This window comes from Amborella trichopoda, chromosome 2 (assembly GCF_054954075.1).
Source record: "Amborella trichopoda isolate Santa Cruz 75 chromosome 2, AtrichopodaSantaCruz75HAP2 v2.0, whole genome shotgun sequence".
NCBI classification, from domain to species: domain Eukaryota; kingdom Viridiplantae; phylum Streptophyta; class Magnoliopsida; order Amborellales; family Amborellaceae; genus Amborella; species Amborella trichopoda.
The window spans coordinates 65,733,521-65,746,696 of record NC_142337.1 but is presented as its reverse complement, the minus strand read 5'-3'; the positions used below and the strand labels follow the sequence as shown (position 1 = coordinate 65,746,696).

At 31.7% G+C, this 13,176-nt stretch overlaps 1 pseudogene; it reads left to right on the top strand.

Annotated features, from left to right (window-relative positions):
- The first annotated feature begins 3,120 nt into the window (after nt 1–3,120).
- LOC148783437 (protein neprosin-like) lies at nt 3,121–12,626 on the top strand (annotated as a pseudogene).
- The last annotated feature ends 550 nt before the right edge of the window (nt 12,627–13,176 follow it).

Sequence of the window (13,176 nt, the reverse complement as noted above, 5' to 3'; positions counted from 1 at the left end):
GAAGGCTAAGTTTTATGACAGATAATTCAGGGAATGTGAGTAGATCGGGATTATATACAATAAGACCATTTATCTCTAATATAAGGAGGTCACAATTATATCTAATCATCTGATGTGAAATTTGATAGGTTGGATATGTCATAAAGTTTAAAAAAATTTCTTTTGAACTTTAACCTTGATCAATGAAATAAAGCAACACCAAATTTCAAAACCAATGATCAATAGTAATTATGACTCATGTGTACCAAAGATAAATTGGCTCATTGTGTACTTTTCCAAGTAGGTCTCCATCATTTAGAGGTTCAGGCACCTCGGAGACCAATAACTAGTCTACTAGAGTTCACTGTCGATCAAGAATAAGCATATCTTCCAAATGGAAGCTTGTGTTGGGTGTCTTATCCCATGAAGAAGGGACACCAATGAAAATCGTCTTTCTAAAAGGGATGTTTTAGAAATATGGAAATATGACTTGTTGACCAAGCCATGATCCCATGAAATCTAAGCTGTCTCGTATGATTGATATGGATAGATATATCATCTATCTCTTACTTAAAATGAGATAGAGATGAACTACGTTTTAAGACGTTATGTGATATATTTTTCATATTGGTCATTATCTCATTGACCCATTATAAAAGTAATCGTGTGGCGAGTTTTTTTTTGTTGCACTTGGATTTTAACTAAAGTTACTTCTGTTGGGTTATTTTTAGACGTGCACCTCTCTTGAGACATTTTTTTTAGCGGATTCTTCTTAGTGTATTGCAAAATACAAGAGCGGATTCTTCTTGGTATATTGAAAAATACAAGAGCAGATTCTTCTTGGTGTATTTAAAATACAAGAAGCCTTCTTTTACAGAAAAAGAAGAAAAAGAGATAGTCATTTCATTGAGTAGATTCTTCTTGGTGTATTGAAAAATACAAAAAACATTCTTTTACATAGAAGAAGAAGAACAAAGTTATCATTCCTTTAGAGAGGAAAAGAAAGAGAGTTATCTTTCTCTGAGAGAGAAAAAACATAGAGAAAATATTATTATTTTTTTTAGAGAGAAGAAGATGATCAAAGAGAGCCAATGATCATCTTCTTAAGCATTTTCTTTGTTCAAGAAAATAGAGAGAGAAGAGAAGAAAAAGGAGAGAGAGAGAATATTTTCTTTTAGAGAGAGAAATCATTTTAAAAAAAAAAAAAGTCTCTAAGAGAAAGAAGAACCTCAGAGCAAAAAAACCTAGAGAGAGAGTCTCTGGACAAAATCAGTGAGCCCGAATAAATTTGTTTCTTGGAAGACTATTATAACCATTAAATTAATAGTGTATTCGTCTCTTTCCTATGTGGACGTAGCCTGAAATGGTGAACCACATAAAATCTCAGTGCCAATAAGATTTATTTCTTTATTTGCTTTATTACATGTTTTCCCACTAATACACACACATAGGTTTTTGGCATATTTGTGTCTCATATATTTACGTTCTACTATGCACATCTGCATTTATGCGAGAGGGCTCTACTTGTGTGAGCCCAACAAGTGGTATCAGAGCAAGTTTCCCTGATTTTAACGTACTCTTGAGCATATGCTCACAATGGGGACAAGGTTCAATAGCTCGATGTTAATCCCACTCTTTGATCATAGTCATTGCTTTTGGGCCCTGCCTTGACTTTGATTTTTTGATTAATGGGGCTTATGGAATTTTTTAGGATTCAAACCCTCATGCGGAAGCTCTACCGAAATTTTGTGAAAATTTCTGCAAAAACCTAACTGATGGTAGATACCCTAACCCACAGGGTATAAGCTTAACTCACAGGGTATAAGCTTAACGTACAGGGCATAGGTTAACCTACGAACGGTAGCTAACCTACGGGTGATAGCTAACGGATGGGTAATAGATAACCTACGGTCGAGAGCTAACCAACGGAGTATAACCGTAATATACGAGGGATAACCGTAACATACAGGGTATAACCTTAACATAGGGCATATCTGCAATTGACGGGGCTAGCATTTAGTATTGTAGAACTAGTTTTTTTTATTTTAATCTATGTTCTGTGTTGCTAACCCTGAATAACTAGGGGATTTTTATCATTTGGCTTGGCACACCGAGTTTAGGATAAATTATAAAAATGCTCTTGCCTGTTTAAATTTCCCAATCTTAAACATGGTGATCTGGTTGATTTTTACTATATTATTTTTAAGAGACATTGAAGTCAAATAAAATTTAAAAAGCAACATTTAATCTCAAATGTGGTAATTTTGACCACCTTAATGACTATGTAAAATGGTTTAATCATTAAGTTGATCTTTCCCCAAAAAAAAAATCTATATCTTTTGGAATTGTACTTCATTTCCATTCGACCCCATCATGTGGGTATCCGCTGGAATGGCTCACTTTGGCGAAATAATAAAGCTATTATTAGGAGAAAATAAATTTGTGTCATCTTATTCTTCACGTAAAAAGAAGGGAAAAGTTTATATAGAGCCGAGGTTCTAAACGATCAAATTTGAGCCTACCTCAAATATTTTAGAAGAGGTCGTTTTGATGTCCAAATATCATCAAATTGATCATCTCAACATCAAGATATATGGACATGAGAAAAAAATGGATTTCAAGTTTTGAAGATAGTATATTTTGTAATGCATTTTTTACTGTTAATTTTCAAGATTTTCAAGTTTTCATAGATCTGTCGTTCTACACTATTTTTGAAGCTTTAAAATTTATAAATAAAGATGAAAATGTATTTTAAAGCTATCACAAGGATTTCCAGTATTGAAACCACATTTCTCGACACTATTTGAAGGTATGCTCTAATTTGATTGTTTAGAGCCTAGGCTCTATACAAACTGCACCCTAAAAAGAAAGGGCAGGCTTTTATTCCAGAGGAAAGCAATTGATATGAACTACGCAAACTAAGGCCCTTGTTTATAATAGACAAATGATAGGTCATTTGCCAAGGGAAAACCTAAACATCAGTAACTTTGTATCAAGGTAAACTCTCTGGCTTTCATTAACCAGCATCCTGTTTAATTCTTTTTATGTCAATGGTGTTTCAGATTGGTCTCATTTTTATTTTTGTTGTTTAAGTTCTTCTTATGATAGATTTTTATCATCTGTAGGAGAAGGCTGCATATCATGGATGTGACTTTGAGTTGTACTATTGAAATTTGGGCAACTTTTGCATTATTACTTATTCACCATGGAGTTGGAGGAAGAGTTACCTTTCAAGAACATGAGAAACACATGAAGATTTTAAATAAACCTGCTGTCAAATCCATTCAGGTAGCTTTATACGTAGTGTTTTCTTTCAAAATCAGTATTTTAGTGTTTTCATTCAAAATAAGTATTTTTTTCATTTTTTAAAAACAGTTTTGGATATTTGAAAGTGAGTATTTCGGCCTTCGTTGTTACAGAGTGAAAATGGAGGTGTGATTGATTGTGTTGATATTTACAAACAACCTGCTTTTGATCATCCTCTCTTGCTGAACCATACCATTCAGGTATTCATTTTTTTATTTCATTTTTCACCTTTTTTTTTATCTATACATTCTACATGACCCTTTTTAATGAGATTTGTGCGTGTGCATTAGCACGTGTATGTAATTGAAAATAGGTCGGGGAAGGAGTTGATAAAGCTTACTATTAGAAAAATAACATGGTTTTTATGAGTATATATAGAAATGAGTTACATTTTAAAAATGTATTTTTGAGATGGATTGTTTGCCTTAGTTTTTAAGGACATATGACTAGGAGATCATGAATATGAAAAAATAAATAAATTTTGAAAACAAAAAATAATAATTCTATTTTTTTTTTTTTGGATTGTTAGTTTCAATTGTTTTTAAAATGGACCGCTTATTTACATCCATCTTTAAGATGGATGCTTTGTACATCAGGGACCACAAATATTGAAATGCAATCCTTGCCACATGAAAACAATTTTCGTTATAAAAATGAAGCATTGATAAAGCTTACAACACACAGGCCTATTAAAAAAGGAAAACGTTTCTATGAAGTGCGAGGCTCTAAACAATCAAATTAGAGCGCATCTAAAAATTTCACTAGAAGAGGTTGTTTTGATGCCCAAATATGTTCAAATTGATCATCTCGACCTCAAGATGGACGCACAAGAGAAAAAATAGATTCCAATTTTTGGAAATAGTGCATCTTGTAATGCACTTTTGGACCGTCAATTTTCAAGATTTCATTGATACGCTCGATCTTCACTATTTTTTAAGCTTTAAATTTTATAATTAAAAATAAAAATATATTTTAAGATTGTCACAAAGATTTTCAGTACGGCACTATTTAAAAGGATACTTTAATTTTATTGTTTCGATCCTCGACTCAATACAAAATTACAAACCGCCCCCTTAAAAAAATGACGCATTGATAAGGCTTACAACACATGGTTTTCTTCTCCATCGTTCCCAAAAGGTTTGCCAAAATGTAGAGTTTTGGAATGTCTTGGTGACACATTCATGGCCTATTCTCTATTAGACCTCTTTTGTGGACTTATTATTTTTAGGGATTGTATACTATGAGGCTGTTAAGGTTACAATTTTTATTACCCACTAGATGTTAAATGGGATGGGTTGGGGTATGTCACGAATTTAATTTAATTTTTTTTTTAAATTTTGAGTCTAGTTAATGACACACTCACAACCATTTGATTTAAAATCTGACAGACAATAGTTATTGTTGTGAAAGGAAAGTATATATTATGTACCTGATTAATATGGAAGGTATATAGTGTAGGGAAAAGTTTCTATACTTCCCCTACATCATTAAAGATCTATGTTGCCCCTACTATCCAGCCGTCTAATTTTCCACTCACCGTTTGATCTTAGATCCGACATCTCAAAGTATTTTATTTTTAGTTTTTTTTTTTTATACAAATTGTATGAATATGAAATTTGGTATGTGTCATCTTCTCATTGGGTCGCAACTATAAAAAATATTAAAAATAATTTTTCGATAGAATATAATGATCAAAATACCCCTTGAGACTTTCAAGGGTATTTTGATCATTTTATTTTATTGGACATATTTTTTTTATAGTTTTCGCTAGTGCGAGTTTAATAGAGGATTGGACATCCAAAATTTGGTATCAAAATAGTTTATAAAAAAAATTAAAAATAAAATAGTATAGAGACATGATATTGTGATTGGGGCAATCTTAGCCCTCCATTCATAATGGACGGTTGGATAAGGGAAAGTATATAAGTTTTATGTTGTAGGGGAAGTATGGAAAGCTTGCCCTATATTGTAATCTATATATTTAAGAAGGGTATTTACAATATCTTGTATTTAAGGTAAATCTAGATTACAATGTATACCTTCTATATTAATCAGGTACACAATGTATCATTTCCTTTTACAATTGTGACCTCATTGTATTAAAAGTAAATAGTCTTTTTTGTATACATTTCTTTATTTCTTTCTTTCTCAAATAGAAAGTATTATTTCAATATTTCTCAATTAAAATTGTATTTGTCTAGTATACTATAAATATGAGGTTCGTTTTTATTCTAATAAAAGAAGATGTGGGAGATGCTATCGAATAATATTTAGGGAAAATGACCTCTACTCTCTTCCCGAAATTTCCATCCCTATTAGCCTCGTGAGTTCACCAAAATCCCTTGTACCCTTTCAAGTTTAAAGTTTTAGTACTGTTAGCCCCCAATTATATTTTTTTTTGTTCTTTTTACAAATTTGATTTTTTTTTTTATATAAAATACCAAAACCATACATTTGTTATCTTTTTTTTTTTTTTTTGTGACTTGATGTACAAATTGTATTGATGATGATAATAATAATTTAATTATATTAACAACAACAATATATTAATTATTAAATAATTCACCTCTTATAAGAACTTAGATAAAAAAAATTCATAAATGAATAAATCAATAATCCATTAACAATATTAATTAAGATCTTGATTAATCATTTTTAAAGTTCAAACGATATTGATGCAGTTGTAAAATAGGTCATAATATTAAATAAAATTCATTTTCTTTTCAAGTCTAAATTTGTAGAGTGGGTCCACGAAGGCAAGATTAGTTTTGGGCAATTGAAGAGAAAGGGAATGGTGTTGACTACTGTGTGGGTATGGCAATTTGTAAATAAAAAAAAAGAGAAAAAGATCAAATTTGTAAAAAGAACAAAAAAAAACATAATTGAAGGGCTAACGGTCCTAAAGTTTAAAACTTGAGGGGGTTACAAGGGATTTTGGTTTACCCAAGTTACCAAAGGGGCTAATAGGGACCGAGATTTCGGGGACGAGGGTAGAGGTCATTTTCCCTAATTTTTATGCACAGATATGTCAAAAATGCATGTATAGAGAATCTACATAGATATATTTTGCTTTTTGGAAAGGAAAATGTTTTGATTGGGCTGCATCCCTATCAAAACAGTAAAGCCTGACCTCAAAACTCACCAAAAATTGTGTCGAAAAACTTTCAAAAAATCAATCATCTAGGTCTTAACCATTATGATTGTAAAAAAAAAAAAAAGATTTCAAGTCTTAAAAATAGTACATATTGTAATACATTTTCTAGACATTCTATTTTGCCCTAAAAATAAGTGTTCATGGATCTGTAAGATCTGTATCATTTTTTTATCTTCAAATTTCATAGTCAGTGTTGGAGATTGATTTTAGAGCCATTGTGGAGATTTCTGATGCCCAAAATGCTTTCTGGATGAGGATTCGAGGTGATGCTTTGCTTTGTTTTCATAAAGGCTAAGTCTAAGTCTTATTGAGAATGGGGTTGGGGTTGGGGTTGTGGTAGTAACACCACTTGTGTCCCAACTAAAGTCTTGGCTTCCATTCTCACTTAGAAATTGCATTCTTTGAGAAATACATATTAATTAGTTTTTGACTTCTCATCATTCTTGATGTTCTTCATAGGGGATGGTATGATATAGATTATATGGTCACGATAACAGTATGGTCCTATGGATTACCACCGTCCAATCAACAAGTTGGAATATAGTGATGGAGAGTGACGTTGGCAAATGGAAACAAGCTCCATTTCTACTTGAGGCGATGAGCTCCCTACAACAGTAAAGAAATGCAAATGAATAAAATGGGACTGCCGCAACGGTCATACAAACATAAATCTAATGCATATGCCAAGTTTACGTGGTTCACTCAAAATGAATTATGTCGAAAGGCAATGGGTTCTCTTTTATTCTTGTCACACGTGTTGAACCATTAAATGTGGCTTTACAATATCTAGTATAGATATATATCATGTTATAATTATTTATTTCTTATTTATTCTTTGATTTTATAAAACTCCTATTGACTGTGGAATTGGTAACAGATGAGACCGAGTTCCCATCCATCATGGTTTCCAAGAGACAGGAAGATAAAAGTGTTATGTTCACCAAGTGTGGAACAAAATAGAAAGCTGTCCACAAGGAACAATTCCCATACGTAGGATTACAAAAGATGATATTTTAAGGGCTCGGAATAAAAGACCAAATTCAATCCCTCTTCCTAGAAAATCAGATTTGGGGCGTCCACATGTACTAGAGGTATATAGAGAAAACACCATATGCATTTTTCATGCTTAGGTTGAATTGATGTTGGTTCTTTCATGAAAATATCATTAACATTATCAAACCATCTCATAAAATTAGGTGAGGTGGTTAACTCAACCATGTTATCCACAAAGCAGTCACTTTATTTAAGTCTGGTATTACTTTAAAATTTTGTTAAAGAATATCCAAATTATTTTTGTTTAGGGTTTGTAACCCAGAACAAGTGATGATATTTTTGTAATTTGGTCTAGTTAAGACACTTGTTTTATCCATATAATTTATTGTATCATAATTTCATTGAAAAACACTTCCTAATTTTGGCACCTATAATAATAAAAAGTATTTAGGTGATTGGCTCAAGTACTCTAAGCGGTCAAATTGCTCAAATACCCTCACAATTTTTTGTTTCTCAACTCCAAACATAGGCAATTTGAGTACTTTCTAACAAAATAATTATGTAGACACTTATATGAAATGATTTTTAAAAGCTAACCACTTATTGCTAAACTTATTGATTTAACCAATTTATCATCATGATAGCCTTTTCCCAATTAATTGGGATCGGGGTATACAAATCCTGCTCCGTCATTTTACTCTATCAAGGGCCATAAGTGATCATATTTTTCTTACTACTTCCAACCATGTCTTTTTAGGCCTACCCCTTGCTTTTTTTTAGCCTTCCACTTGAACTAACTCGTACATCCTAACAAGTACATCCTAACAAGTATTGTATTAGGTCTGCATTGCACATTGCTAACCCACCTAAGCCTACTTTATCTCATCTTTTCACCTATTGGTGTCACAATTAAATTCTCCTATTTCGAATTCTATTCATTCTTGTCATGTCATTCATCTCAGCTACACTGATTCTATAAATATGTTGTTTATTGACTGCCCAACATTCCTCCCATAAAACAAAGCTAGTCTCACAACTATCTTACAGAACTTGCCTTTCAGCTTCATTGGTAATACATGATCACATAGAACTTCATTTGATTTATCTAACTATTTGATTTTTTAAATACTTTAACCATTTTCTTAATTTTTTTCGTTTTCTTTTTTTCTTTAAGAGCCATGACCATGGTTGAGTAATATCTTCTAAAAATAGTCGAAACTAAGGATTGTTGAATAGTGAAATTTTAGCAAATAATTTGCTCTCAATATTTTGTAGGCATTTTAAATATTTTTAGCTATACTATTCATTAATTTTTCTCTAAGTGCTTCATGTCTAATGTGAAAATTCTTAAAAAAAAAATTTAATTTTGTTTATTTAATGTCCCCTTCTATCTTTTTTTTTTCTTTTATTTCTTGACTTTGTTTGTTAACCTTATTTTCCTTTTCTTCAGCATGCTACTGCATATGTGAGAAGCAAGGAGTACATTGCAGACAGTGCGTACATCAGTATTTGGAACCCAATAATCGAAAGGCCACATGAGTTTGGTGCAGCCCAAATTTGGTTAATAAATGATCAAGGTACTGATATACAAATTATTCAGGCCGGATGGACGGTATGTGTTTTTCCTCTTTGTAATTCATAAAATTATACATGTCTTTTATTTTATTCAAGAAATTTATAAAATAATCCCATTTTATTTTTGAAATTTGAAAAAAGCACTTTATGTATCATATTTTATGCACAAGTTCTATATATATATATATATATATATATATATATATATGGAAAATGGTGAGATTAACCCACTAGCTCATATGAACATATAAGCTCAACGGCCCATATTGAATCTGGGCCGATCTGACAGTCACAACTTCATTTCGTATTTTAATTTTAATTTTTTTTACAAATTCAAATAAATTGAAATTTTAGGTGTGTATTATTCTCATCAAGATGCACATAATAAAAATATTTTAAAAATAATTCACAAAAACTAAATTGATCAAAATACCCAGAAACATTTCAAGAGTATTTTTGTCAATTTATTTCTTACAAATTATTATTTTTGATATTTTTATTATATTCTACTATTTTTTAAGAATACACGTCTAAAATTTCAAATTATTTGGATTTGTAGAAAAAAAATTAAAATTAAAGTACGAAATAAGATTGTGACTGTCAGATCGGTCGTTGAGCTCATATGGACACATATGTTCATATGAACTAGTGGGCTAATCTCAATATTTTCTATATATATATATATATATATATATGGGCAAGCTTTTTATGCTTCCCCAACAGCATAAAACTTATATACTTCCCCTTATCCAACCGCCTATTCTGCATGGAGGGCTAAGTTTGCCCCAATCATAATGCCACATCTTTGTACTCTTTTGTTTTTAAATTTTTCTATAAACTATTTTGACACCAAATTTTGGATGTCCATTCCTTTATTAAACTCGCACTAGCAAAAAATATAAAAAAAATATTTTCAATGAAATAAAATGACCAAAATACCCCTGAAAGATTCAAAGGGTATTTTGGACATTATATTTTATCGGAAAATTATTTTTAATATTTTTATAGGTGCACCCCAATGAGAAGATGACATGTACCAAATTTCATATTTTATACAATTTGTATAAAAAAAAACTAAAAATAAAATACTTTGAGACATCAGATCTAAGACTAAACGGTGAGTGACTCCCTTGATCAAAATTGGACGGTTGGATGGTAGGGGGAGGATAGAACTTCTATGTAGTGGGAGAAGTATAGAAACATTTTTCTATACTTCTCAACGCCTATAGGCGAAAAGGAACAGTGATTTCTCCTACCCTCATCACCGCCTAAAATTCACCGAACGGTCACGATTGTCCGGTAGTGTTTTATTTTTCAATTTTTTTACAAATCAAAATTATCTGAAATTTAGAGCGTGTGTACATATTAGTGAGGCGCACCTAATAAAAATAATAAAAAAATAATTTGGGAAAAAAATTGATCAAAATACCTTTGAAACTTTTCGGGGTTATTTTGGTCAATTGTTTTCATGTAAAATATTTTTTTGATATTTTTTGTAGATTCGAATATTTTTTATGAACTCACATTCCAAATTTCAGGTCATTTCGATTTGTATAAAAAAAAATAAAAAATAAAACCTTACCTGATAATCATGACCATGCGATGAACTTTGGACTGTGATGAGGATAGGCAAAAATCACTATACATTTTCGCCTATAGGCATTTGGTAGTATCTTCCTATGTGTGTGTGTGTGTATATATATATATATATATATATATATTTATATGGAAAAATCTTCTCAATGCCTATAGGTGAAAATGAATAGTGATTTCGCCTACCCACGTCACCATTCAAATTTCAAAATTTCATCGTATGGTCACGATTGTCTAATAGTGTTTTATTTTTCATTTTCTTTCTACAAATCAGAATGACCTAAAATTGGGAACCTATGTACATCTTACTGAGGCGCATCTAATAAAAATATATAAAAAAATTATCCGCCAAAAAACAATTGACCAAAATACCCTAAAATCAATTTTTTTTTTTTTCAAGTAAAATATTTTTTTTATATTTTTCAAAGATTCTCCTATTTTTTATGAATACACGCTGTAAATTTCAGATCATTCTGATTTGTAGAAAAAAAAATAAAAAATGAAACACTACTCGACAATCGTGCCCATGCGATGAACTTTGGACGGTGATAGGGATAGGCGAGAGCACTGTTCATTTTCGCCTATAGGCGTTGTGTAGTGTTTTCCTCACTCTCTCTATATATATATATATATATAAAGCTCAAATTTGAGGCCTAAATATTTCTGACTAGAGTGTATTTATAAAAAATACAAACAAATGTAATAAAATAAACAAACGTATACATTTTTGGTTTTTTTTATTGAATTATTATTTTATATATTTTTAACACGTGTATGATGGTGAGAAATGAGAAGTATAAGATCCAAATTTGACGATTAATCAAATAAAATAAAATTAAAAGACAAAAAGAAGGACTTGAGTGTGAAATATGAAATATATTGTTCTAACTTTAGTCTTAGGTTTTGTCTTTCTAATTTCAGCATCGATATTTTATCTACTGTACTTAATTATGTTTCGAAATGGACGATAAATTGTTTAGCCGTTTAATGGTGATTTTGAAAAAATTAACAGGTTAATCCGCTTCTCACGGGTGACCGCCAAACTCGCCTATATGCATACTGGACAGTAAGCTTTTCTGTTGCTGAAAATGAATTTTTTAGCTGACAATCAATTTATAAATCCGAAAGTTATTAGTGAATTACATAAACATTTTGTTCATCAATTGTCATTACTGATGTTAAGTGGTGCTTCATTGATACATAACAGCGTGATGGATCCAAACAAGACATGCTGCTATAATCTCTTATGTGCAGGATTCATTCAAACAAGCACTGCAATAAGCTTGGGCATCTCTTTGCACCCAGTTTCATCTTATGGGGGAGACCAATATGACATGTTTACTGATATCTATAAGGTAATAAGAGATGGTATATATGTAATCAATTTCAAAAAAATTCTCAACAATTTTTATCGTTGAATGTTGCGTTTTCACGAGATCTCTCTCTTTTTTTCGCATTGATATTATTCATGCAATGCTTATAATTTCTGATTCAAATGTCTACTGGAAAAAGCATTTATTCATTTCATGAGTCAATGTTGAAATATGCCACTAGTTTCACAAATGAGCACTAGCTAATATGTTTTTCAAAACACATGCAAACACACAACAATAAACCCTGTAACATCCACTAAACCCTGTAACATCCACTCGATGTGCGATCCCAGGACAGTCAAAGTGATAATTGGTGGTTATCATTCGGGGGTGACGATGTCGGGTACTGGCCTGCCTCCCTTTTTAACAACTTGACATGGGCTAACAGGATCCAGTGGGGAGGAGAGGTCAAGAACCTAAAATATGGTGGGTAGCACACAACCACGCAAATGGGTAGCGGTCACTTCCCTGTCGAGGGCATAACCAAAGCTAGTTTCTTCTTCAAAATGGGCTATATAACCTGCCAATCTTCCTCGCCTGATTCAGGCGAAGAATATGAAACATTCACAGACCAGCCTGGTTGCTATGAAGTTGCTCTCAATGGTGATTACTTTTTCTATGGGGGACCTGGTAGAAATCCCAATTGCCCTTGAGGGATAAGCATAAATATGGATTAATATTCAATGAATTGTTCATATCAATTCCACGGTCCGTTCTTCTCAACAAAATAGTACACATTTTATTTTTCCTCAACAAAAAATGGAAGAGATATGAACTAGTGGTGACTATGCAAAATTGCAAGTTACTCTCAAAATTAAACCATCCAATTAATAATGTCTAAACTTTTCAAAATTTTAGATTTATGGTTGTTCTTAGCCGACCCTAATTAATTGGTGTGTTTTATGTGTTTTGATAGCACTCGATTTTATGATTGTATTCATCTATTTGGTATTTAGCCAACTGTATATGCATTCTGAGGTGGAATCCAGGTATTTGCGATTCCTGGTTACAAGGGGTTCCCGATGACCCAATGGATACTACTAGGAATCGGGCTTAAGTCTGAGTAGTTAGCATTCGGCATTAGCAATGCTACATCTCAAGTTCAATTTCCTACCGCTAAACTAACCAAAAAAAAATTCAGATGCTATTGATCAACATATGCAATTGGTATCATCTAGTGTTGTATGGAGTACAACCTTGAAA